The sequence below is a fragment of the Armigeres subalbatus genome, chromosome 1 (assembly GCF_024139115.2).
Source record: "Armigeres subalbatus isolate Guangzhou_Male chromosome 1, GZ_Asu_2, whole genome shotgun sequence".
Classification (NCBI taxonomy): domain Eukaryota; kingdom Metazoa; phylum Arthropoda; class Insecta; order Diptera; family Culicidae; genus Armigeres; species Armigeres subalbatus.
Genome location: NC_085139.1, coordinates 136,557,297 through 136,581,237, shown reverse-complemented (window position 1 = coordinate 136,581,237; position 23,941 = coordinate 136,557,297). Strand labels below are relative to the sequence as shown.

Here is a 23,941-nt window from a genome sequence, read left to right as displayed (position 1 = left end):
CATATTTGATAACTGGTGTAACAAAAGCTTACTACAACTTAATGTCAAGAAATGTAATTTGATCACTTTCAGTAGAAAACGGAGCACACCATCGATAACGGTAACTCTAGGAAATCAACCAGTAAAAAAATGTGACAGGGTTAGAGATTTGGGTGTAATCTTAGATGCTAAGCTAACCTTTACTGACCACTACAACACCATTATCCATAGAGCAACAAATATGCTCAGTTTTATTAAAAGATTTAGTTATAACTTTCAAGATCCTTATACAATTAAAACTTTGTACGTTGCGTATGTCAGATTAATTATAGAATATTGTAGTATTGTATGGTCTCCGTATATGAAATCACATGATGATCGAATAGAATCAATTCAAAAGCAATTCCTTTTATATGCCTTACGCAAATTAGGGTGGACAACATTCCCACTTCCGTCGTACGAGGCGCGATGTATGCTTATAGATATCCAATCATTGAAAAAGCGTCGTGAGTTTGCCATGATCTTATTTGTGAATGATATTGTTTCGCACCGCATTGATTCCACCAAACTATTGTCTTGTTTAAATTTTTACACTCCTACTCGGCAATTGAGAAATCGAAACTTGTTTGCCACCTGTCATCATCGAACAAATTATGCAAAATTTAGTAGTTCGAGGTGCACATTGTGCTCATGGATCAATCATTGCCGCCTGAAACATTCCTTGGTTGAGTGCTAGGAGACCGACTAGTGCAAAGGGATTTGGTTTTAGTGAGTCGAGTGTAGTTAACCCATACTCACACAACATTGGATACGCTTGGCTAATGTGCAGAATGCAGTTTTCCGTTACCATTTTCTAAAACAATGGAATGTCTTATGCCTTGCGTTCATTTTTTCCATAATGTCAGCGAAAATTGTGCACATAATTTTACTCTTAATCACACCGACCACAAGAAAGTTGGCTTCCATGCAAATCCATTATATAAGAATTCAAAATTTGTAGCACATTTAGTCATCTAGTATCCGTCGGATCGCTATTTGTTATACATAGTAAACTATGACGAAAAAAAGCATTTTTGGTGGACTAAAATTTAAATTAGATGAAGGCAGCACTTCAATGGACTACAATAGAAACATTATTTTTATCACCACAAATTTTTGTAAGAACGTGACCAACGCTATTGTTGATTTCGAATATTATTTATTAATAAATTTGTGTTATGAAATTGGCTAATTAGTTACTATATCGTTTGATTACCATTCTAGATTTTGTTTCCCCCGTAACGCTGGGTAGACACCTTTGCGTGGTGTGTTACGGTGTAAGATCTACCACGGTCACATTGTCAGCTACAGGCAAATCCTGACCCAACGAATACCTTCCCCAATATCCAACTCCGTGGTACTTATGAGGGTGTCGCTGAGTCGGAGGCCTCTCGTTAAGTAAGTACTACACCAACACTTCCTTCCCCTCCCAAGTTACGGTGAAGATGGGCGTGGCCAGGAGTAGTAATCCTCATGCTTTTGTGATTTTTATCCTAGATTGAAATCAAGGACCACACTTACCTTGATTTCTGATAGCAATCTGAATAAGGATTTCAAAAGAAAAACATGAGTATCACTAGTGTCCAATCTACGAAGTACACCGTAACTATGCTATGCTATGCTATGCTATATCGTTTGATTACCATTCTAGATTTTGTTTCAATTTTGTTTGAACTACAATCTCCGAGTTATGAATAATATCGCAAAATTGTCAGTTATGATGCACGTACATCACTCAAATACACTCTACATACTTTGTAGTACATATTCTAAGTATTTAGCTTCAAAAATGCAAACAAAAAAAAAATGAAATTTTGTATGAAATTTTTTTCCCGTTTTTGGCAACATCCCCATTTTAACAACATTAAAATCCGGTCGTGTTGCCAAAATCAGGAAGGGACTGTATTTATTTATTTATAAACAAACCATTGATAGGGTTTTGAACGTTTTTCAAATTGGCCACTTCCCCCGGGACACCTGGAACCTACTACAGAGTGGCCAGGGCAACTGATCGTCCTGAATATGCTTCCTGAAGCATCTTCATGAAAAATCTTGAAGTTTGATACCCATATTGATAGGGTTCTGAACGTTTTTCAAATTGGCCACTTCCCCCGGGGCACCTGGAAATGGACAAATTGATATGAAATTTGCGAAAAAGAATCCACGTGTCATGAAAGGACTCGAACCCTCAACGTCCTACTGGAACCCAGGGGGGCATCGCAGCAGAGGCAGACCCAGAGGCCCATGGTGGCGCTACTTTAACAAAGAAATAAAAGAAGTCGACCAAAAACTAACCCGTCAAAAGGTTAAAGCGATAGGTGGATATTGTTCAGGGTGGAGATTTTTCAAATCATAAAATAAAATAAAATGAACCTTCTGCTCCAGCGTTAACTCCTGCCCTAGCGTACAAGCACAAACATGTGGAACACATCACGCATTTTAGCATTAACCAAGGATGTTATCGATCATTTAGTAATCTGCGTTCGATCATTTAGTAGTTTGTCAATAACTCATTCCAGAGGCTAAATTTCAAAATGTGTTGTATGGTGGACTTTTAATGCGAAGGTTTTTCTACAACTCTCCTTAATAGGTCGATGTTCGAATTCCTCTGCTAAAGGAGTTATGGTGCTAGTTGATATACTTATACTAAACGATAACTCAATATGCAATCATTTAGTCCAAGTTACTGCTACTAACGCTATAGCTCCGTTATTAGTGAAATTCAAAGAACGAACTTTTAGGCAGAGTTGTAGATATACCTTTGCACTAGAAGTCCACCATACAACACATTTTGAAATTTAGCCTCTGGAATAATTTATTGAAAAACTACTAAATGATCGAAGGCAGATTACTAAATGATCGATAACATCCTTGGCATTAACTAACAGTTTCTATTCCCGAAGTTGCAGTATGACAGCTTTTCCACCCGGAAATACTACCAATATTGATACATACAATCGTACTTCCATTTTTGTAAGTATAACAACAACAGTTCATGTTCCAACAAGGCGTAATGAAGAAAAGTGTCTCGGATCATTACATCAGGGTATGTCTAAAATAATCAAAAAACATATAAATGTGTTTTACATTAGTTTGGATTCCAACCTTTATAATATCTCTGCAGTCATTGTCGTCACGATGATTGATGTGACGACAACCGAATAAAAACACCGACACCCACCTTCGTATGATATTCTGATCCTCAGATAGAGCATGTAGTACACTGCCTCCTTCAAACATAGTCCCCCGCGACTCATGAACATTTCACGCCAACAGCATAATGTTAATTTCGTAAATCCTGCCGCTCTTCTCTCGTCAAGCAAGAAATTAGGGGTTCAATGAAATACTATGTAACGTGAAAGTTATAGATAATAATCATTGCATTTTCTACAAGCATAGAATAAAATTGTTTCTTTGCTATTTTTTGATTCATTATTCCTACCCCCAATCGCGTTACGTTATATTTGAATAAACCCCTTCAGGGGGAAAAACTGGGAAGTAATTAGAACGTGCATTCTGGAAAAAGCTTTTCATTCCGCAAGAACTCTGCAGCATCAAAGACGACACGGAGGAATTGACACTCATAATGTCAATAATTTTCTTAGCAGAAGTGCCGTGTCGAGTCAAGCTGTAATATAATTTCTCCCCAAGAATTCCGGCTTCAATAGTCAATTTAGTCCTCATTGTTTGACAGAGGTGGCCGTATCAAAGCTGTAGCAGCAAGCTGGTCGAGGAACCCGACGAATGCCATGTGCTGTGCATGGTCCCGCATTTATTCTAATATGTTGTTGGGTGGTGGAAAGTTGTGAGACTGGAACGAAAGCGAATAGCAGAGGCGCGGAATTGATGGTACTACAATCATGTTTTAATTAAAGTAGAAAACGTCGCATATCACGGTGAACGGGCCGACGAAGATAAGGGACTTCATGGGGAAACACCCTGCCTGTCGGCGGAAGTGTTGTCGACTGTGCCATATTGTACCAAACAGATTTTTAAACGTCAGAAACAATACGGAGTATAAACATGCTAATTTCAAAAGGACAAATACATATTTTGGTTGATTGCTTTTAAGTAAATTTAAGTAAAATCCACTATGTTTCTATTGTGATAAATACACATAAATCGACCACTACCGAGCAACCTTGAAACAAAACCATACATGTCAATGATGAATAACTAACACGACCATAATGAATTAATGATGGCATCCCTGGCCGGCAGTCAGAGGTGATGGCAGCTGATGCTCTCCGAACGGGACCTGAATGGAAATGAGCATTATTGATGTTCTCATGTTGTAGCATTCGCCAGATGGAGGCGTGTGGTATACGACTTTGTGTGTGGCTCCGTCAGCCATGACACAACAACGGGCTAGCCGTTTATGCGGTATGTCAATTGACGGCAGTTAGCTCGCTGAAAAGCTTCGTCGGTCTCTAGCGGCCTAGGTTTCACTCGCTTAGACTAGGGGAATTGGTTAGGATTAGTACAATAATTGTCTCAAAGAGACAGAAGCGCGAATGAATGTCACGCTGTGTGATTTGGTGGAACATGCTTTCCAAAAGTCAACCAAGCGGTGGGACGCCAATAGAAAAGTTTTGTCATGAACATAACGGCTTGGCGACACCATCTGGGAAGCGATAATCCTTATCATTAAGAGGTTGAGAGCATGCTGAACGTTAAAACGTGGTGGCAATTGAGATAAATGGTAGTTTGAGATTGCACGGATCTGTCACAGTGAGGTAATTCGAGGCATAAAATATAAGGCACCATCAAGGAGATAAAGCGTAACAAGAGCCTTATCTAGCAGATTGTTTTTCCTGCAGACAGAACCACATGCTTGGTAAAAGATGAGGCAGGGTACAAAAGAAATGGAGATTATAATGTTTCTGGACGTTTCTGCAAATTACAAGACTACTTTCCAGATAATTCTTCCCTTATTGAATGTGCATCGTTTTGTCTTTCTCGTACCACAAAATTTATCAAAAGGCTATCATTTTACTCATGGAACAAACTATTTTCCGGGATATCAAAGAGTCTTGTTTCGTATACCAATCGATTCAGTTCGATAGATTGAGTGATGTCTGTGTATGTATTTATGCTGCATTTGTGTATGCTTAATGGGATAACATGCATCGCGAAGCATGTATGCCCGTTTCAGAATCGCTCTTGCACTGAAAAGTGGGTTTGAACTATGAGATGAACCGTACTGAGTAAAATGTCGTAATAAGGCCAAAGAAACAACCAGATTCCACCTCAGAATGCAAGTTTGCATTGTTTTCTATTGTTTTGAAGTGATAAGCCACAGAGAAATCCGCCGCTTGTCACTTTTATTTAAAAGAGGGGAAGTCGACGAAGAGAATTCTCCCTTGAGACATTTGCCCTTATTCCAGATAGAGCTTAATTTTTATTTTCTACAATTGGATCAATTAGGAGTAAAGCAAGTGGCAAGTGGAGTCAAACAATGGATCACCGATGAGACCTGGAGGAAGATAGAGGAGCGATACTACCCGTAGCTATTTTAATTTCAACAGTGCTTCTCAGCGCTATTTGTACCCACTGATCCCGTTACGATCTTTGCAAGGACCCATGCCTTCGTTTTTAGAATGCCCGCTCTCTAAAGGGTAAGGAAGATGAATTATTTAACTTCCTAACAGTTCATAATGTGCATATTGCCATTATAACAGAAACTTATTTAAAACCAGGACTCTCCATTAAAAGAGATCCACATTATTTTATCTACTCAAATAATCGTCTTGACAGCGCTTGTGGTGGGGTCGCCATTGTCATTAATAGACGTATCAAACATAAATTATTTTCTTCGTTTGAAACCAAAGTTTTTGAAACCTTGGGAGTTTCTGTTGGAACAAATTTTGGACAATTTTCCTTCATTGCAGCCTACTTGCCTTTTCAATGCAATGGGCAGCAAAAGAATTTGTTGAAAGCTGATCTTCAAATTCTGACTCGCAACAAATCAAAATTCTTCGTAATTGGTGACTTCAATGCCAAACACCGTTCATGGAATAATGCTCAAAGCAATTCCAATGGTAAAATTTTATTTGAAGACAGTTCTGCGGGATATTATACTATTCAATATCCCAATGGACCAACTTGTTTTTCTTCCAGTCGAAATCCTTCTACAATTGATTCGATTTTAACGAATTCAAGTCAGCTGTGTGGCCAATTGGTAACTCATGCTGACTTTGACTCTGATCACCTTCCTGTGACGTTTGAAATCTCACAAGAAGCCATTTATAATCCAATCAGCTCTACTTTTAATTATCATAGAGCTGATTGAGATTTATATAAAACGTATATCGATAGGAATTTTGATGTTAATATTCCTTTGGATACCAAAAGTGATATTGACAATGCGCTCGTATCTTTGACAAATTTAATTGTCGAAGCCAGAGGCATTGCAATTCCGAAATGTGAAGCTAAATTCAACTCCATTATTATTGACGACGATCTTCAGCTACTGATCCGTCTTAAAAATGTGTGAAGAAGGCAATACCAAAGAACTCGCGATCCCACGTTGAAAGTTATTTGGCGAGATTTGCAAAATGAAATTAAAAATATGTTTCGCTATTCCGAGAAATACCAACTTTGAGAATAATGTTTCGAAGTTGAATCCCAGTTCGAAACCCTCAAAAGCCAAAAAAAAAAGCAAAAAAACCTCAAAAGCCAATTCCAGCGCTAAAAGAGGGAAATTAAATATTATTAACAAATGGCGAAAAGGCTCAAAAACTTGCTCAACTGTTCGAGAGTGCCCATAATTTTAGTCTAGGTCTCACTAGTCTAATTGAGGGTCAGGTCACACGGAGCCTCGAAAATATTCTCAATCAAGAGAATGTTTTTGACCCTTCGTTGGGAACTATTTTGGATGAAGTGAGATCTATTACCAGAAAATTAAAAAATATGAAAGCCCCGGGTGATGATGGTATTTTCTACATACTTATCAAAAAACTTCCTGAGAGCTCTTTATCCTTTTTGGTTAATTTATTTAACAAATGTTTTCAATTGGCATACTTCCCAGATAAATGGAAAAACGCCAAAGTTGTTCCAATTTTGAAGCCGGACAAAAATCCAGCTGAGGCTTCTTGCTATCGCCCAATCAGTTTGCTTTCTTCAATAAGCAAACTGTTTGAGAAGATTATTTTAAATAGAATGATGGTTCATATTAATGACAATTCTATTTTTGCTGATGAGCAATTTGGTTTTCGCCATGGGCATTCAACCACCCATCAGTTATTAAGAGTAACGAATTTAATTCGGCTCAACAAATCTGAAGGATATTCGACTGGAGTCGCTCTTCTTGATATATATTTGCGGTTCAAACGAGTGACTAATTTCAAAAAGTGATGTTTAATTTGTATTCTATCAACATTTCGGGCTGCTCATGTGCGGAGAAGTGAGTAAAAACTTGATTTTTCTATGCCCTTCGAGAAGAAGTGAAGTGCAGTGATAAGCCCACCGAATCGCGAACGGCTATTAAATTGGCACGAAACTGCTGATTTACGATAAAATTCGAGCCGAAATTCATAGGACTCTTTGAAGAAACATGTTCATTATCACGGGAAGTGAATAAATATGCTGTGAACAGGTTAGTAATTTGAATATCATACTTTTGTTCGATGCTGTTCGATGCATTCGAATGTTGGTGGGAGAGGAGTGCGGGAGGTGTGGGGTTGACCCGTGGAAGGTCCGGTGCGCCATCGTGGTACTACTCCAACTATGTCCTTAAACCCCCTTAAGTATAATCCAAATAATAAACGATTACGCGTTTCCTCAGTAAACAATAAAATATGATTTTTTGCTGCGGATTACCCATCAAAGGTTCTAGCTTCAACAATTAATCGCATTCGGAATGATATTTTCAGAATTCCGGGGCCACTCGGGTACAATCCGACCAAATCGACCATAATCCGGAGACCTCCAGAATGGCAATTTCCTAAATTGAGCCGAAATAGATCGCGCGAAACCTTAAACTTAATGATTTCACACAAAAAAATCCGTCTAAGACGAGTTTAGTACTCTCCATTTAATTCCACCAATTATTTTGATATCTTTGCAGATACGTATTTTGACCACAACTGTGTGGTCGTCTTCAGTGTCTTGTACTTCACTCGACTAAGTCTTAGATGGTTGAATAGACTCCACTAAAAAGAGCTTAAAATATTTCTCGCTTAACTTTTCAAAAGGACCTAAGTAACATTTTTTTCATGAATTAATTTGAATACTGCAATCAATAGCTTTCATGTTGTTCTGTTGATTGCGCTATTCAAATTAATTCATGAAAAAAATGTTACTTAGGTCCTTTTAAAAAGTTAAGCGAGATTTGTTCCGAAAAAAAAAATTGTCGGAATGATATTTTCTGGATTTCTGGGCCACTCGGGTTTAATCCAGCCACATCATGAGCCAGAGGACCTCTGAAATGAACATTTCCTAAATTGAGTCAAAATAAGTCGTGAGACACCTTAAACTTCATGAGTTTACAAATCACTCGGCTTCAATCCGGTTACATCGGCCACAGTCCAAGACCTACGAAATGATTTTTTTAAATTCAAACAAAATAGGACATGTGCCACCTTATACTTGATGGTTTCACGAAACTTTTTTGTGGATCTTAGGCCTATTGATCACATTGAACAAAACAAAGCATTATATTTTGTAGTTTGAGTATCCCACGACATATTTTGATTCAATTTTAACCTTTCCGTCACTGACGTCTGTTTGTAAGGGCTTTCAATAATCAAAACTTCAGAATTCAAAGACCTGGATTGTGACCGGGTTGAACCCAAGTGGCCCAGGAACTTAGGATATTATTTCCTATAAAATCATAATGTTTGAGGTGTGACGTGATCTGTTTTGACTCAATTTAGGAAATGGCCATTCCATGAGTCCTCCTAGTTGTGCCACTTTTGTACAGTATTGAACTCAAGTAGCCCAGGAACTCTAAAAATATCTATCTCATTATTGCATAGTTAAATAATGAAGTTTGAGGTGTTGCACGACGTGCTTTGATTCAATATAAAAAACGCCCAATGTGCCCTCTGAATTGTGACCGATGTGACCAGATTGGAACCCCATAAAATATTATTTTTATTATAATTTTAAGAAAGTATGAAGTTTGAGATATCACACGAGCTATTTTGATTCAATTTATGAAATGGTCATTCCGGAGGTCCGGTGGCCGGATTGCACCCAAGTGACTCAGCAACCCTGGAAATAACATTCCCATAATTGTTTTGTGTAATCATTAAATTTTAGTAGGATTAAGGCAGGCATTTTCGTCTTTCTAGAAAACCAATAAAAGAGAAACTTTTTTTGTCAAACTCATCCGTACCAAATCATAAGCTCAGGAGAAACGTTCTGCTATAGTGGAGTTCTAGCAAATGGACGTTGCTTTTGTTGGTTTTAGCCCCTACGACGATGGACGGAAATAACTGCCGTGTCCCTATAAATCAAACGATGGGATCCATCCGGATTGAATGCAACTTGTTGCAAAGGAAACAGTAAATAAATGTGATTTTTACACCAGTTTTAATTTTTGAAAAACCTTAAAAACAGACGTTTGAGACGCAAAGGTTAAAGTCCCATAAGGAATAGACAATATTGAGAACAATCACGACAGAGTCGCAATGACTGTCGTGACTCTCACATTGCGTTTTTGGCAAGACAAATGTTAATTTTATTTCAAGCCCATCTGGATAACAATTGTATGTGCATGCTGCCTTTCTCCTTTAGTTTTTGGAGCTTTGTGCACATTCAACACGAATAATCTCAACGAAAAACGAAATCGTGAGATGTCCAATGTTCATTTTTAAAACTTTCTTCTCTAGAGTCTAACAACGCGTAGCCTTTCAGGCTTACGAAGAAAGTATTGAATTGAGAGTCTATAAAGCACAAGTTGTAAGATCAGTTCAATCTGAATTTCTAAAATAAAAGGATCTTTGCATTTGGTTTCATTCACGTCATAGAAAATTAATTTTCTCTCCCCTTTGAATTCTGGTGAAGCTCATGATAATCAATAAGCTCTAAATGTCAGATTCCTATAAAGTTCAATACATTTATTCATTATTTTATTTATTTCTTTAAATCCTGTTTATAATGAAAATTAGCGCACAATTTGTTTAGTATGGAAGTATGGAAGGAGCGCCCTCTAAATGTTCCGCCAAGTGCTGCAACATCACATTTTGGCACCGGACACAAGCAATGGAAGTAGGGTTTAAACATGTGAAAGCAACAACATTTTATATCTGCATCAGTGTTTAATGATTAATATATTTCTTTGTTCGGATTTTGTTAAAAACAATTGATGCCACGTCTCATTTTACAAAATACCTCAAATTGAAATCAAAATTGGCAATCCTTTCCTAATTTTTTTTTCCTAATAATTTCCTAATAAACATTTGAATGTCTTATTTGTCATACTGGCAGTGGCGTAGCCAGAAAATTGTTCTGTGGGGGGTTTGCTGAATTACATTTGATGGAGCAATTTCAATGTTACTAGTTAATCTCTTGGATCTCGAAAATGATCTATGTATGTACTATAAGTTATTTCCAGCGGCGCAACTGAAATATTGTTAATTTAAGTTGCGGGCATTGTGCAGATCTAAATTCCTGTACAGTGACTTCATCCAATGGGCTGCAAAATGGTCCTGGTCCCCACAAGTCCCTATCTCACGCTTCCACGGGTCGTCCGATGACAAAAGACCGCCAACTAAGGGTTGTGTACTTAGCTGGTAGTGCAGCCTGGGCACTGTTGTCCTTCCGACATCAGCTAGAGTGAGAAGGTACGCCTCGAGCGTCGGATTTCGGTGTTGTACGGATTTCGATCCCGCACGGTAGCACCTACTTTGCACTTAAGAACATCCGAAAGCACACCTGGAGACACCCAAATGGTGAAACTTGTAACCAGATAGACCATGTTCTGGTGGATGGGCGCCATTTCTCAGATGTTATCGATGTGCAGAGGTCCGAACATTGACTCAGATCACTACCTAGTTGTCAGTAAAATTCGATCACGATTGTCAACAGTATCGAACGATGCGTTACAATATCCAGCGATTGTCGGCGGAAGGAGTATCGGCTGTGTACCGCCAGAAGCTCGACGAACGGATAAGTGCAAAGTGCACAACATCAACGATCTATGGGAGTCGATCCATGGAGTGGTGAGCACAACAGCACGAGAAGTGGTAGGCACTGCACAGAGGCGATCCAGGACGGGTTGGTTCGATGTGGAGTGTCAGAGAGTGACAGATGAAAAGAACGTTGCCAGAAGCCGGATGTTGGTGTCGGGTACCCGATTGAATAGAGATCGGTACAAAGAAGCAAGAGCAGCCGAAATAGGAACCCAACGCAGGAAGAAGAAAGAATACGAAGAACAAGTGATTAGCAAGGCGAAGAAAAGAATAGAGCAGAATGATATGCGGAAGTTTTATGAGACTGTCAATGGCATGCGGAGAAAAACAGCGACATCTCCCGTCATGTGCAAAGACCAACAAGGGAATTTGCTGACAGATAAAACCGAAATGGCTGCCAGGTGGAAGCAACACTTCAAGACTTTATTAAATAGTGGAAGTGACGGTGCGTCGGTGAACAGAATAAATATTTGCGACGATGGACAAGCTATACTTGATGAGGTTAAAAAAACTGTTAAAGAGCTGAAAAACAATAACTTCTCATGTATGGCAGTGAGCAGCTTTATGAATTCTGTACCATATTATGTCGAAAATATGGGAAGACGAGAAATTGTCTGCTAGTTGGTTGGACGGCCTTATTTGCCCTCTCTTCAAGAAAGGGCACAGACTGGAGTGCGCCAATTACCGAGGAATGACCCTCCTTAATTCGGTGTACAAAACTATGTCCCGTGTTCTGTTCAACAGATTGAGACCGCTTGGTGAGTCCTTTGTCGGCGAATACCAGGCAGGTTTTCGTGAGGGTCGATGTTTACCCTGAGACAAATCCTTGATAAATTCCGGGAGAACATTGCAGATACATCATCTGTTTATTGATTTCAAGGCGGCGTACGATTCAGTGAAACGGAATGAATTATGGCAAATTATGCTTGAACATGGTTTTCCGGCGAAACTGATACGTCAGATTCGTATAACGTTGGACGGATCAAAATCAAGTGTAAGGGTTGCGGATGAAATCGACGTCATTTGTTACCTTAGATGGATTAAAGCAGCGTGATGCACTCTCGAATCTACTGTTCAATATAGCGCTAGAAGGAGCGATTAGGAGAGCTGGTGTGCAAAGAAGCGGTACCATTATCACAAGATCGCATATGCTCCTGGGATTTACGGACGATATCGATATTATCGGGATTTATTGCCGTGCCGTGAAAAAGGCTTTCGTGCCTTTTAAGAGGGAGACAGCGAGGATTGGACTCATGATCAATACCAGCAAAATAAAGTACATGGTCGCTAGCAATCAACGTGGGTTCATTAGTAGTGGTGGTATCGAAATGGTGATGGATGGTGAAAAATTTGAAGTGGTAGAAGAATTTGTGTATCTTGGAACAATAGTGACGTGCGATAATGATGTTACCCGCGAGGTGAAAAGGCGTACTGCAGCTGCAAATAGAGGTTATTACGGACTTCGTAACCTGCTTAAGTCCCGTAGTCTGCAAACGAAAACAAAACTCGTGCTGGATACTACTCTGATTCTTCCGGTGGCTTTATACGGCCATGAAACATGAACGTTAAATGAGGCTGATCGAAGAGCTTTCGGAGTGTTTGAGCGTAAGGTGCTGCAGATAATAATCGGCGGTAAATAGGGGAACGGTATCTGGCGGCGTCGCATGAATCGCGAATTATAACACCTGGTATAAAGGGCTGGATCAAGATGAATACACCACTAGGTGTTCCAATCTGCCAAATTCACGATTCAGCCATCTTGGATTTTAGTATGGGAGAGCCAGCCGGTTTGTTTATGTTTTGCACCGAAAATGAATTTTTCACCCCCGCCTTCTTCTCGTCCATAAATTGGGCAGACTGCAACACCTAGCTGTGTATTCATCTTGGGCTGGATATTATTAAGCTTATACAACACGGCAGACTACTTTGTTCGTATGCCGGAAGAACGTCAAGCGAAGATAATATTTAGTAGAGAACCCGGAAGAGGCCGCAGGCTTCGTGGAAGGCCGCATACACGATGGCTTTTTGCAGTTGAAGAGGACCTGAGGGCGCTCAATGTTCAGGGCGACTGGAAGGGATTGGCCCAGGATCAAGTACACTGGAGAAAGATACTCCATTCGGAGTAGGTTCATCGAAGAGCTGTAGCCCATCAAGTATCAAGTAAGACTTCATCCAATCACGAAAAATTTTGGACGAAAATCCTGGGAAGATAGTGGGTTTTATACCTTCAACTTCGCCGGAGTGGAAAAAGACGCATCTTAGGCTGTTTACTTGATAAATGGTCATCAGTTTTCGATATCGACGGTATCGTGCAATACTGGCACAACTATTTTTGACGTAGGACTTTACTATACTGGGTGTCATTTAGATTTTTGGAAATCGAGAGCGTTACGCTGGAAGGGAAGATTTCAAACGATACTAGCGCCTTTATCATTCGATGGATTTTCAATATTTATATATCAATCGACTCGGATACTCTCCAGCAATTTGCCTATTTCATTGAAAATTAAGATTCTTAACGATAGACTATTGAAAATTTCAATTCTTGTCAAAGCCAGCAAAAATTTCATATGTATTCAATCCCGTGCATTCCTAACACTGACATCAGAATGCGGTATGTTACGGGTCTTGCGGAAGATTTTCTTCGTGTATAAAAGAATCAGTGCCTGCCCTGTTCAATCCATTACAATTTGTGACAGCAACGCGTACTGACGTGCATTTTGCTCGCGCATTGTTCGTTTCGTTCGCTCGTTCGTTCGCTGTGTTTGTTTACCTACACAACATGCAGTCGCCAGCAGTAGAACTGCCGGTGGGTCTGCGAATATGCATGAAAAAAGTGGGCGCATTTTTTTGTCATTCTGTGCTTGATAATGGTCGGATGCAGTGGTGTCTGTTGCGATGGATGCAATTGCCCATCGCATCGCTAGGAATTCACGGCTAGAGGCCGATGATGGCTGAGGCTGCGGTGGTGGATGAAGAAGAACAAAATTTGAGAGATTTGGTCTGCTCAACCACGAAAAGTGATTGGTTTCATAATCCACATGATCCCGAGATGAATACGACTCATGGCATATGACGGACCATATGTTAAGTTGTGCTTGGTACTAAATGACAGGTACATTAAAACATGGTTATACTATAACAGTTCTGATTTCCCAGCAAAAAAAAATCAACTACAATGATGAGAAAAAAAATTGGATTAAAATTATTACTTTCATTTAATCGCAAAAGGCATTAGCAATTAAAGATGCACAAACAACAATAGTGTTAATATCCATTTTAGATTAGTAAGTTTCGCTGTATTACATGTAAAAGTTTTGAAAAAGTCCGCAAAAAATAACTTCCAGAAGGGTATTTAAATAAACATAATCTTATTCTTCAAAATGAAACTAAAAAACATTTCGCTATTCTGAGGAATATCAATTTTGAGAATAATGTCTCGAAGATGGATCCCAGTTCGAAACCCTTTTGGAAATTAACGAAAATTCTTAAAAAACTTCAATTCCAGCGCTTAAAGAGGGAAATAAAATTTTATTAACAAATGGCGAAAAGGCTCAAAAACTTGCTCAGCAGTTCGAGAGTGCCCATAATTTTAGTCTAGGTCTCACTAGTCCAATTGAGGATCAGGTTACACGGAGCTTCGAAGACATTCTCAATCAAGAGAATGTTTTTGACCCTTCGTTGGGAACTAATTTGGATGAAGTGAGATCTATTACTAGAAAATTTAAAAATATGAAAGCCCCGGGTGATGATGGTATTTTCTACATACTTATCAAAAAACTTCCTGAAAGCTCTTTATCCTTTTTGGTTAATTTATTTAACAAATGTTTTCAATTGGCATACTTTCCAGATAAATGGAAAAACGCCAAAGTTGTTCAAATTTTGAAGCCGGGCAAAAATCCAGCTGAGGCTTCTAGTTATCGCCCAATCAGATTGCTTTCTTCAATAAGCAAACTGTTAGAAAAATTATTTTAAATAGAATGATGGTTCATATTAATGACAATTCTCATCAGCAAGAGCAATTTGGTTTTCGCCATGGGCATTCAACCACCTATCCGTTATTAAGAGTAACGAATTTAATTCGACTCAACAAATCTGAAGGATATTCGACTGAAGTTGCTCTTCTTGATATGAAGGTTTGATTGTAAAATTGATGAATTTTAATTTTCCTCTGTACATCATTAAACTGATCCAAAATTATTTATCAGATCGCTCACTGCAGGTAAACTATCAGAATTCTAAATCTGATAGATTACCTGTAAGGGGTGGTGTCCCCCAAGGCAGCATACTGGGGCCCATATTGTATAACATTTTTACTTCTGACTTACCTGACTTACCACCAGGGTGTCAAAAATCTTTGTTTGCAGATGACACAGGTCTCTCAGCCAAAGGGCGAAGCCTTCGTGTCATTTGTAGTAGATTGCAAAAAAGTTTGGATATTTTCTCCACTTACTTGCGAAAATGGAAAATTTCCCCGAATGCTTCCAAAACTCAGCTTATAATTTTCCCACATAAGCCAAGAGCTTCTTATTTGCAACCTTCTAGTAGACATATTGTCACTATGAATGGGGTTCAAATTAATTGGTCTAGCGAAGCCAAATATTTAGGACTTTTGCTAGATCAAAAATTAACTTTTAACAATCACATTGAAGGCCTTCTAACCAAATGTATCAAATATATTAAGTGCCTATATCCACTTATAAACAGAAAATCAAAACTTTATCTTAAGATCAAACTTTTGATTTACAAACAAATTTTTAGACCTGCCATGTTGTATGCTGTGCCAATATGGACTAGTTGCTGCAATACCAGAAAGAAGGCACTTCAGAGGATTCAAAATAAAATTCTGAAAATGATTCTGAAGTTGCCTCCGTGGTATAGTACAAATGAACTTCATAGAATTTCTAATATTGAGACATTGCAACAAATGTCCAACAAAATAATTTCCAATTTTAGACAAAAATCGTTGCAATCTTCAATTGCAACGATAAGCTCCTTGTACCCTTAGTATAAATTAGGTTAAGTTTAGTTTAAGTAGAAAACTTTGTAACTCCTACATGGTTCAATTCAACCAGAGGAAAAATTCTAACTGCCAGAGGCAATTGAAATGTATTAAAAATAACTAAAAAGTAACATAGCAATTAAGGATGATAGTGTTACGAAAACACGGACCACCTAGTCTGAGAGATGGATGCATGTATTAGATAATTAGCCAATAAAATTAGTTAAAGAAAAAAAAATTATCTTATTCTTTGTTTTTAATTTAATATATAAGTATTTTTATATAAGTCCTACGTCTGCTCGCGGTTATGTTAAAAACATTACCCATTGCTAGCTTTGTTTTTTCATTTTTGACATTTTGATGGTAAAGCATAGAAAAATGTATAACGCTTTACCTGAAAAACAAAAACCCAAGTCGAAATTCACAATACATCAAAACCTATGCGTATTTAAAAATATGACGATTCTTTTGAAAAGTTCACATAAATCCATGAATTTCTTGATTTTTTTTTAGATTCTCTCACACAAAACTAAACCAAATGTATCAACACATACAAAAAGATCCGAATTCGAAATAATCACAAAAATATAGAAATTTCTTTTTTTGAGTTAAAAATTAAAACGTAGTTTCTGAAATTTTCCAAATCTTGAGTTGTGCTTGTACTGCACGAAACCGATATGTGAATAGTAAGCAGGGCCATACCGCAATTACTTACCTCAATAGTTGCAGTAGTTCTGTACAACAACATAAACATCAAATATGTCATGTAGAACAAATAGCGACCATAGTTATCTTAATGATATGCACTCACCATAATCATGGGTAGGACAAGTATTTTTATGCGTAGGACATGTACATTTACAGCAATGTTGTTCTTGTACCACACGAGCATATTTGCATCCACCGATCGCGCCCGATTGAGAAGATTTGGTGCATCATGAAGGTCAGACACCTGAGGTTTTAGAGAAAGGGCGGGTAAGATGCGGACCAGGCTTGAAAAATGTCATCTGAATGTCATTTGACTAATTTGTTAATATCTTTCTTCAGATGTACTCATAACGCTTGAGTAGTACTATATTTTTGTTATTATTCGGTCATGAAGATGAGTTCCAATAATACAGACCCATTCGATTTTGGCAACACGTTCGGATCGTTTATGTTGCCAAAATCGAATTGTTTATGTTTTTTCATGATACTTCTCATTTCATCACTTATTTTAATATACACTAGATAAATCTTGACGCTTTTTCACCCGGATTTTGGAACCTAAGAGTTTTTCCAGAAAAAAAAATCGTCGTCGGATCGTCGGTTTTGGGATCTAATCATTTTTTACGGGCATTAGGAGATTTACGCGGTTTATAAGCAATTTCAAAAAAAGGTAAAAATTAAAAAAAAAACATTTTTTGCTGACATTGAATTGTTTTGTTGCCAAAATCGAATGAAATCTGTATAATAAAATACAGGGTGTCTGCAAATTATCCGTACAACAAGACAGGTTTTTAAATATTTTTTGGAATAAATTAAAGAACCAGCACCACACATTTTTGACGATTGTGACATGATTTCAAATGTCTCGATAATATGTTCGGTGTTTTGATGGCTATTGATTTCAAGATGGACCATACCGAAAGATAAATTCAATCCAAATCGGGTGAGTAGGACAGCAATTCCTTTTTGTTCGATAAACCGGAAAAAAAGCATTCACAAAGACTTAATTTTTTTTATACATGAAATGACGCTCAGTGTTCTCAGAATATACATCTGTTACAGCCTGCTGAGTTGTTATGCCCATATAGCTACCGATTCAGTCCATTATTGTCTGTTTTTGATTTGTAGAAGAAACTATCAAAATCTGTACGGATAATTTGCAGACACCCTGTAGAAATCTAATACAGTCAAACCTCCATGAGTCGATGTTCTATGACTCGATATCGACTCAAGGAAGCAAATTATGCCATATTAAAAAATATTTTCTGGGTTACTGTGATGGTCCCTTCAAACGGCATTCCAAAGATTTGCTATTCCTCATCTCGATATTTCCATAAGTCGATGGTCCCTTCAATATCGACTCATGGAGGTTTGACTGTAATAATAGTGCAGTTTACTTCCCCAAAAATACGAAAAAAAAAAATCCGAGTTTGACATAATTTTGAATGTTTTTTATGAACCCTCATAGCCTTAAACATTAGTACGATCTGTTATATTTTTTAATCCCCACAGAACCTGATGTTGTTTGGAATTGTTCTCATTACAGATTTAAATAATTTACACCATGTGCGATATTTAATGAATACAATGCAGTGGCATCTGTTATTGAACCTCACAAATCTTGTTGTACAACAGCATTTATACAGGACTAGCTGTATGTACCCGGCCTTGCTCGGAGTTGCCAGTTTAATTCGCAGTTTTTTTCACCATCGGAATTGGAATAGGTCAAAAGGATAATTGTGTTTTCTTATTGATATTTCATCATTTGATTAAAAGAAGGTAGATTACATTTGAAAACATTGACTGATTTTGAAAATGGGATCAAACCCAAAATCGCTTTATTCCGGGCAAACGTCTATTTCTAAAGAAGGAAAAACATACACCGATGCCTTATTCCGGAAAAACGTCTATTTTTAAAGAAATGATCACATTTACCGTCCAGAAGGAAACACTTTAATCATTGCTTTTCTCTGGGCAAACCATGATTTCGATGAAGTGTTGAGTTGATCGATCCCTGTCATCTTCGCCTTCTTAAGAAAAGAATGTTTGTTCCAAATTTGGTTGAAATCGGGCAAGGGGTACAGAAGTTATGCTGGAACATTGGATCATTGCATACCTTGCTTTTATTTATTAATCTTGAATCATTATCATATAATTATCATACCTTTTAAAATTTGGAATAAAGGTTACTCGATTATGGATCACTATGCAATTTGATCATTCATAATCATCAATCATTAATCATATCGATCGTTAATCATTAACCATACACATAGTGTGTCAACATTTAATCACGATCGGTAATCGTTAATCATAATCCAACGGTTTTTTCATTATTCATAATCGTTAATTATTGTCAAAATGAATTTAATCATTAATCATTATCAGTCATCATTTTCAAAAATTATAATTCATTAATCATAATCTTTAATCATAGAGTTGAATGATTTAATCATTTAATCTGCTTAGAATTGGTCCTGGGGTCAGGAGTTACACTGAATTGCCCGTTTTCTAAAGACAACCGCTTTCCCTTTACCCTTCCTCTTTTCTCAACGGCCATTTCACCCCTTTGTTATCTTCTCCTAGGGATAGAAAATGTGTACCAAATTTGGTTGAAATCGGTACAGGGGTTCAGAAGTTACACTAAATTGCCCGTTTTCTGAACAATACCCTCCTTCAGACCCCTACCCCTTATCCAAATTTCCCTCCCGTACGATCGGCTCCTCATAGTGAATATGTGTACAAAATTTGATTGAAATCGGTCCTGGGGGTTGGGAGTTACACTGAGTTGCTCGTTTTCCAAAGACAACACCTCCCCTATACCCTCCCTTTTTCCAATGACCATCCCATCCCCTTTGTTATCTTTTCCTTATGATGTAGAATGTGTGTACCAAATTTGGTTGAAATCGGTACAGGGTTCATGATTTACTTTGAATTGCCCGTTTTCTAAACAAAACCCCTCCTCCAGACCCCTCCCCTTTCCCAAATCCCTCCCATATGATTACCTCCTCGTAGTGAATATGTGTACAAAATTTGGTTGAAATCGGTCCTGGGAGTTGAAAGTTACACAGAATTGTTCGTTTTCTGAACAAAACCCTCCCACCACCCCTCCCCTTTTCTACATGACCATCCCACCCCTTTGTTAACTTCCCCTGAGGATAGAGAATGTCTGTACCAAATTTGGTTGAAATCGGCCAAGTGGTTCAGAAGTAGTTAGCGAACATACATACATAGATTGGTTTTTATATATATAGAAATAGAAGAAGATAGTACCGCAATAAAGCAGCTCCGGCACAAAGCATGGGCAGTACAAAGACCATTTAGCGTTTGGTGAACGCGACAACATCGGCTGCTCTCAACTGACAAGCAATCAATAGAGGGCAACATGTTCATCAGAATTTATAACAGAACACATAACTTTACCGCTTAATTTTGAACCTACCGCTGTGTCAAGTGCTGCTGGTCGCTGCTGGTGAAAACTTTTTTTCCCTCTGTTCTATGTGAGCCCGTGCAAACTACAAACTGCTACCCTGTTGTTTTATGAGGGTATTCCATTTTCAATCTTCCGGAGCCAGTCGTCGTTCGTGCCATGGGAAAAAGTTTTTCCTCATTTCAGGTCGGGCGGTTGTTTTGTGAAGAGTCGAGCCCTTGGTTCTTCTTCTGGTTTCAGTGCACCATGATGACGGAAATTTTCATCCTATAATCGTTCACAGCTCCCGGTTGTCATCGTCGGTTTAGGTCAAGTTTGGCCAATTTCACTTCGGGTCGATGTTACACACGCACTGGCAGACACACATTCAACGGGAGGATGGGCATTTCCCAAAAGCCACCACTTAATATCCCTCGTGGTGACGATGACGGAACACTGCTGGACAATCAATTTTCATTGCTTTTTATCACTTTTCTTCCTGCGGCTGTGGCATCCAATAGCAAAACACTAAATATTAATTTTTATCTTGTCAGCAACTTTTGTTTATTGGCTTTATTTTCATATCCATTTGGCACTCGTTTTTGGATCTTCACGACACGATTTATGGATCCTTTTTATGTGGCATTAATTATGAATAACACCAAATCTTTTTGTGCAATCAGGCCGATACGTTAGTTTATTTCTTATCTTAAAGTGGTCGTACAGCGTGAATTCTGACCAATATTCAAACCGATAACATAATCCTTTTCTTGAAGTGCATGATTTATTTTTGAGGAAGATGAGATGAAGCTGATACTTTTTCACTACGTCTTACGGAGCAGCTTCTAAACACTTTGTGATGCGATGATGAATCTCATGCCTCTAATAACACTCTGATGTATTATGATGTATTATCACACCAACGACTCTATTTTTTCATAAACACGTCTAATCATTATAACAAGAGCCTCAGTTTGCTTTTCCTCAAGTCACGATTTTTTATAACACAACACTTATTCTGGTGATTACAAATTTTCCCATACGGATAGTACCGATTACTTCATGTACATACTACATCTGAGATCATCAACGGTACAATATTTTTGTTGCCGTAGCTATTCAATCGTTCACTGGTGCCTAAACGACCACAAAATCGGATGGATCCCACTACCCATTTATCATTACTATGAGTATGAATTGCCATTTCCACCGGCGCTGGCTCCGTTATACAGACGAAAATCTATTATCATTACCACTACTCGAAAAAGCAGTAGTCACAACTTCAATACTGCTTGCACCGATGCCTTCGATAGGACCACCATCATTTCATAATACACCACCCACTTCGCAACACTCACATCTCTTCACCAAAGCTGCACCACTCGCTTCACACCAACAAAAACGGAGATCAGATCTCCGAAAAATCCCCTTCCGACCCGACAGGAAAGCACCTGACTTGTAACACAATTTGCTGGGAAACAACGCCAATCCTTTCGCGGTGTAGCTCCCTGCTTTCTGCTGCCCGGTTATGGTGGCTATGCAATCGCTGCCAATCTCACTGCAATCAGCCTTTCCACACCTCACCCCGATGCACGTTTGAACTGCATTACACGGATCAAGAATGTTCCGAATCCGTGGGAAAATCTAGGAAAACGCTCCGAACGATAACGACGGTAAACTTCCGCGGAAAATCCGAGGGCACATCCGATAGGCATAGATGTCACGCTGAAACTACTTGCAGCTCACCAATCGTTGCCCATCCTGGAACGGCCCGAAACAGCGCCGTGCTACAGAATCCCACTCTAAAGGACTCTCCGAGCATGTTCTCATTCTGGCCCATCACCCGCTCGAAGTGCATCGCAATTCAAATACTCTACCGCTCCAATAAACCCATATCAGCTGACAACAAATCGCAGCCTCCCCGGGTCGCGAATCATGGAACCTTGCCCAACAGCGGCATTGAATGGGAATCTTCAGCCCAGTAACCCTCAACAACTTGTTTTGGCTCCGCATTTGATAAGAGAGCGCGAGAATGCTTTTGCATTTTCTCTATTCCTGCTCACAGGGACGAAACATCACGACCGTAACGCTCGTTCGGGCTTTCGTCTTTGCTGAAAAGGACATGCGCTTTGGAGTGAATTCAGCGAGGTCGTAGCTGTCACTGCCGCAGTACAATGAGTGCTGCTAAACAAGGATGTACGAAATGTAGTTGTCTTTCACGATGCAGCATACAACTAGCGACGCACAGCTTCTCGATACAGAAACATGCTGGCGGGTGGGTTTGGCAAGCGTGATCGAAAACCACAAAATGCTATTTCAACGGAAAATTTAAATGTATGCACTGGTAACGCCCGTGTCAATGGTTAGGATGTTCTTCTTACGAAGTGGTTCTATGATTCTTCTGCGTCATCGCCCTGCATTATTTTTTCTTTCGTTTAATTAATCTATTCTTATGGATCCAAAACAAATACAACAGCGAATTAACGGCAGGGTTTTATTAGAGCTTATATGTTTGCATGATTGCATGTTCAGGTAAGTTAAAATACTATGTTTACGGCTGGCCCCTTAAAAACGGGAATTTCAATACTTCAATACTTTTCTATGATGATGATCTACATTAATGCTTTTAGAGAAATATTACCTTATGTGAATGAATCCTTAGAATATTTAAAAATTGTCGCACACACACTTTCACTCCAATATGTTCAGTTGTTTACAACATGCCGTCAAAACATTGTAGAATCCCGAGCAGGAGAGACGACCTCCATAACAGAAATTGATGTGAACTAGCCTTGCAAAAGAGGTACAATATCAAATCCAAAACATAATACCAAAAACTTTTATACAGAATACTTGAGGCAAAACATGCTTAGGTATTTCAATACCAAACCAATAATAATTGGTTATACATTTGGTATTGAAATTGAATTTAATAACTAAGCATGTTATATTGTGCATATTAGATTTTGGTATTATTCCTTTGGCATTTTACCTCTTATGCAGCGCTAGTTCATAACAGAGTATGGTATCAATACCAGAATTATGTGCTATTGAGCCAATTTCTCCTGCTCGTGATGCTTTCAAGCGAACAAATATCGTGAAAAAAGTACACGGTAGACAATTTCAAACGTGAAAATGTTTCTAAAATTTTTAAAGGATTTTTGGTCTTCTGAGCTCCATTGTATACAAACGAGATTGGAAGGCCAAAGACCCGAAGCAACTCATCAATAGGATCAGAAGCATCATCCCGAAATGGCAGCCGTCCATATGATATTATTCATTAATCTTAGTATAAAGACTAAGGCCAACTCTTTATATAACGTATATCAGATTGAACTGCACTTCTTTGTAGTTTTCCTCCCGAGCCATTCTTTCCATTCCCGCTATTTAGTGGCCACCCGTCATTACGATAATCCAAGTTATTACGATATCTTAATGTCCCATGACTTGGCACGGCAAATGCTGGGTAAAGCGTACCATTGGTACTTCGCGTACCTGAAGGAATAAAATAGACCCCATCTCGCGGTCCTTAGCCTCTTACCCAGCAACTCCTATCCCTACCTCCCCGTGGTGCTGGCCGGGATACGAGCAACCTTAGGGAAGATCGGGTAACCAACTCCGGTGGGAACTATGGTCGTATGCTGACAGGGAAGGGGAGGTTTGCAC

The 23,941-nt window shown here is 38.7% G+C and overlaps 1 protein-coding gene across 1 annotated transcript in view; it reads right to left on the bottom strand.

Annotated features, from left to right (window-relative positions):
- The window catches only part of LOC134206672 (hemicentin-2), an 821,032-nt gene extending 800,522 nt beyond the window's left edge, over positions 1-20,510 (bottom strand). Inside the window, exon 1 of the mRNA XM_062682403.1 lies at positions 20,309-20,510. The gene's annotated coding sequence lies outside the window, so the exon portion shown is untranslated. The remainder of the gene's footprint in view (positions 1-20,308) is intronic.
- Positions 20,511-23,941: the final 3,431 nt, after the last annotated feature.